Here is a 5,411-nt window from a genome sequence, read left to right as displayed (position 1 = left end):
CGGGTTCCTGCGAGAAAAGAGTCTGACCGTCCTTCCAAGTACCCTCACCGTTCCCGCTCCTTTCATTCTCCGAGAGGATCACTAACAATTAAAATTTTTTTCCAAGGGTTTGGACGTAACATCAGTATTACAATTAAAATTTATTAAATGCATCAAGAGACACGGTATTGTCTCGCGCCAAGTGGGCGCGCAGCGCGAGACACGCGTGTCTTTACGCGAGTCAGCGAATTGCGGGCATCCGAGCATCGGAAATTCTCGGTTTTTTTAATAAAGGCTAGATCGATCGAGTTCTGAATATGAGCTCCATCGACAGTTTGGGTCCGAAATATATAATAAACGTTTATTTTACCTCTACGTGTCCCACGGAAGGAGATGCGAAATTCGAAATGTCAAAATTTTATGTAAGATACGTCGCCTCAAAAAGTCATCTCCTTTTCATATTTTCGACGGTAGATGGCACTCGTTTATTGCTGTCATTTACCGACTTATTTATCTATAGTTTCATTAGCACTGTATTATGTGTCGACATTTCACTGTATAGTTACTTTAATACTTTAATAAGTTACTTTTAAATTAAAAGTGTATAAAAATATAAAACAGGCCGCTTGATGTATGAACATCATTACGTATATATTCATGCCGTTTATAGCCTCGCAAATTTGGTAACTGCATGAATATATACGCAATGATGTTCACACGTTAAGTGGTCAAGCAGCCCGTTTAAAATTTTTATATGCTTTATTTCGATTGCGATCAGTCCGAATAAAATTGGTGCAGCCGATACCGAGATCTGGAGATCATTTCCCAAAAAGGAACCATTTTAGCTTTTCAAATTTTTTCAGTCGTATGTGTAACATACATAAAGCGTTTTGTCCATTAAGCTGCTATTCACAATGTCTTCATAGAATTCTAATTTTATATATAAAATTAAAGTAAAATTAGCGACAAAAGTGAACCTTAACGCGTATTTGATTAATCATGATTCTTTATCTATAATAACTAGTGAAGAAGCAATTGTTGAATATAATCGGCTAAACGACTACAAAACGACTTTTTGAGGCGACATATCTTACATAAAATTTTGACATTTCAGATTTCGCATCACGATATCTCCGTTCGTGGGACACGTAGTAAAGACTCTCCGTTCGTGGGACACGTAGGTAAAATAAACGTTTATTATATATTTCGGACCCAAACTGTCGATGGAGCTCATATTCAGAACTCGATCGGTCTAGCCTTTATTAAAAAAACCGAGAATTTCCGATGCTCGGATGCCCGCAACTCGCTGACTCGCGTAAAGACACGCGTGTCTCGCGCTGCGCGTCCACTTGGCGCGAGACACTACCGTGTCTCTTGATGTGACAGAGAAATGTACCTATAATATCGTAAATTATTGGTTCTTTATATTTTTAACTTAATACTTTTACGTGCAGAATGATTATAGAGAAATCATATTACGTAAAAAATCATATAATTCCAAACTTTGCTACCTGGGATGTGATCATAATAGGTCTCGCTCGAAGCAGTTGCACTTTCATAGAAAACACTTTTTAAATATTTTTTGAAATAAGTCGATGTAAAAGTTAGATTGATATATTTTGTATACATGTATACATTCGCGTGAATGTGTGTACACAGTTATTCTATTAACTAATTATTACATTATAATCCATATAATATATTGATTATGATCTTTAGCTTCTGTTATTCGCTGATGCACAAAGATGGATCTGTTTTGTCTTCTATAATCTGCACTACTTTCGAACAGATCAGAATATAATACACGTAAACGTTCATTGACTCGACGAAATCTGCAGCTTATGCATCTGATTAAAAAAGACTTCGTTACATCTTTTATTAAAGTTATAACATATACATTATGTAAAAACATATTAACGCTAATTGCGTTAATAAATAATCAGAAGTCGGACTAAATTGGAATTTAACTATTTACTTTTTATGTTTCAATATAATATTTTATACATATATGAGCAGAGGAATTTTTAAATGTGTTTTGTCAAAAACTTATAATTTTTTTTAGATAACAAAAAAGAAAGCCACCTTAACACTACGCGCCTTACAGAAAATAACAATTTGTCAATCAATAAACTGAGAAATGTTAAACGAAATTGCTAAACAATTGTTAAAAACATTAAGCAAATGCAATTTAAGGAGGTTATTACATTTTGAGAGTAAAAAATCGATTTTTTTTGCTTATTTTGAAAGCTTAGTCTTAAGAATATCCTACAAAAACGTTTTTTGGGAGAAACGAAAATTGTCCAAAGTATATGAGATAAAGTGACGTATTTAGGGCCGCTCGATCGATTTAAATAGCGCGCATCAATTAATTGCTGTAACCGGCGCTCGCCATTATTTATATTCCACCTTTCGAAACCATTCTAGAACGTTTCTATCCAATAGAGCAGAGTTTCGTTCCATTCTGATTATGAGTGTCACTTTCGCTCCTAACGGAAAAGGGAGCGGTACTAAAATGTTTCAGAACTTTATTCGCGTTTTTCCCGAAACCGTGTTTCGAATATGGTGATCACGATTCCAAAAAGATTATTAGTCCGACTGACTTCTACTTTTACGGTTATACCATATTCAGAGAATATGTCATTATCGCCAAAACTAGAATTAATAGTCTACGTTAACTTTTTTCTATTTTTTCGAATGTCAAATAAAAAGGGAAAAAATAAAAAAAATTCTAATTATTTTTTCAAACTGCGTAGTGTCACTTCAATCGTAATATAACTACTTGTCGACATGCGGCGCAGTTCTCCCTTACAGCCAGGGATAAAGGTTACTGTTACTGTTAGTTTTATAATTACTTTTTTATGATGATTTTACTTTTATTTTTTATGTTACAATATTACCATTAGTTTTGCCGTTACTTTTTTTGACGAAATATGTTAAAGTCACGTTCATTGGAAATGAAAATTCTGACCATATGTTTATTCGATTACTTTACTCAACATTACTTCCTTCACAGCGTTTTTTAAAGATGCTCATCTTTTACAAATATTAAATATTAAATAATAAAATGTAGTGATTAATTATTTATTTTAATAACTGTTGTTTAGTATATTTTTAATACTCAAAATAAGTAGTATATATACATGTTTTGTATAGACAATACAGACAACACATATGTTATCAAGGTCATGGTCACTGACGCGAAGATGGCTCTCTTTTTTTATATATTACCGAAAGGTGTTTATGTATTTCACACTATAAACATTTTGACGCACAATGACAATAAAAATAGCTTACAAAGTGAATGTATACATATGTATAATACTAACCCAAGAATAGCTGCAGAAATAAGAGCACTTAACATAATGACGTTTGACGGATAATTTACCAGAAACACAATATACGTCAATTTAACAAAACAGATGATGTCAAATGGTAAATAAGAGAAAACAACAAAATAAGTAAACGCTAACTGACAAAAAACATATACAATCCATCCAACTATTATAAGAATTATCCAATTATACAGCTTTTGATATTCCTTTGGCGTTCCGAGAGCTTCCAACGTGTTGTCTACTATAGCAAGTTCACGTAAACACATTTTCAATTCCTTTAAAAAAATCATATTGATCGATTATGCGACACAAAAAAGTTATTGTATTAAATTTTATATTAAAATAAAAATTGTTATTGCAATGTTTACACGAAATGTGTCAGATAGAGTTACGTTATGATAATGTAAGCATTAAAATTGATTTGTTAAAAAAAATTTTTTTTTTTAATTTAATTTAGTTTACTGCAAAGTGCTATGAAAAAGATTACATGTTAACAGAGTAATAAACATAAATATTAAATATGTTAGAATAGACTATAATAGCAAATGGTTAGACGTCAACAAATCTGCTGTTACAAAGCCTACCAGCAACAAAAAACCGCGACTAAGAAATGATGCAATGAGTGGTGAAACAATAGTTAAAATCATATACATACGCACGCGCCCACACACACGCAAGCACCTACATAAACCAGTTACATTAGTCTCGCTTAAATACTGTGAGGGACGCTATGAAATGTGAGGCAGCAGAACGAAAGCAAGAAAAAGAGGGAGTTTTTATTGATACAGAAAAGGAGTTACAATATTTGACTGAGGTGTAAGAGAAAGCAGCACGGAACTTAGTGGAACCATGAATGGGAAGGATAAGTAATATTGGTACCTCGTGACAAGGGGGTTAAAAGTGAAATGAAGCTCAGAGTTCAATTGAAAGAGGCGTCACAGATATAAAGGAGTATTATAGCGAAGGAGAGATAAAACGTATCAGCATAGGTGGAGAATAAAATATTGTTACATCCTAAGCCAGGCAGATCTCTGGTAATACAGAGATATAATACAGAGAGGTCGTATTTACTGATACAATAAGAGAAGCTGAGGCAAGAATTTTGAATACGCTTTAGGATTTGTTGGTTAAGAGCCGTAAGTAGACGATCGGCGTAATCAAATAACGAAATAATTGAGAAGTGAGGGGTTTTTGAGAAGAGAGCAGGAAAGGATGTGGCGAAGGGAAGGGAATAAAAAGATGTAGACGGGTGTATCATGCAGCCCGACACTTGATGGCCACGTATGATTCGAATATGAAGATTCAACATGGACATCAAGAATTTCAATAGAGGAGGAGCGAGGAAATGTCAGTTTACGAGCCAAATTCTCGTTACTTGCGGGAGGTTTTAATTTTCTGCTTCAATATGAAGAAATCTGCGGCTGAGGCTCATCGAATGCTCTCAAATACTTATGTGAGGCCGCTATTAGTGAGTGGTTTCAACAATTCAAGAACGGCGATTTTGACGTCGAAGACCGGCTTAGCGGTAGAAGAGAGAAGATTTTCGGTCATGCTCTATATATTTGGTGGGACCAGCTCGGCGTAGTGTATTATGAGCTGTTAAAACCGACTGAAACAATCACAGGCGATCGATATCGCAATTGATGCGTTTGAGTTTCAAGTATTGAAAGACAAACGGCCGCAATACAATGAGAGACACGATAAAGTGATTTTGCAGCATGACAATTCTCGACCCCATGTTGCGAAAGTGGTCAAGACATACTTGGAAACATTGAAATGGGAAGTCCTACCCCACCCGCCGTATTCTCCAGTTGCTCCCTCTGACTATCACTTGTTTCGATCAATGGCACACAGCTTGGCTGACCAGCACTTCCGGTCTTATGAAGAAGTAAAAAATTGGATCGATTCGTGGATCGCCTCAAAAGATGACCAGTTTTTTCGACGCGGGATTCGTACGCTGCCCGAAAGATGGGAGAAAGTAGTGGCCAGCGATGGACAATACTTTGAATCATAAATGTATAACTAGTTTTTTACAGTAAAGTCTCGAATTTCGGTAAAAAAACGGCGGAAGCAAAGTTGTACACCTAATATAGCGCGATT

Source organism: Trachymyrmex cornetzi, unplaced genomic scaffold (genome assembly GCF_001594075.2).
Source record: "Trachymyrmex cornetzi isolate Tcor2-1 unplaced genomic scaffold, Tcor1.1 scaffold133, whole genome shotgun sequence".
NCBI classification, from domain to species: Eukaryota; Metazoa; Arthropoda; class Insecta; order Hymenoptera; family Formicidae; genus Trachymyrmex; species Trachymyrmex cornetzi.
The sequence above is the reverse complement of the archived record's forward strand: the minus strand, read 5'-3'. Positions refer to the sequence as shown.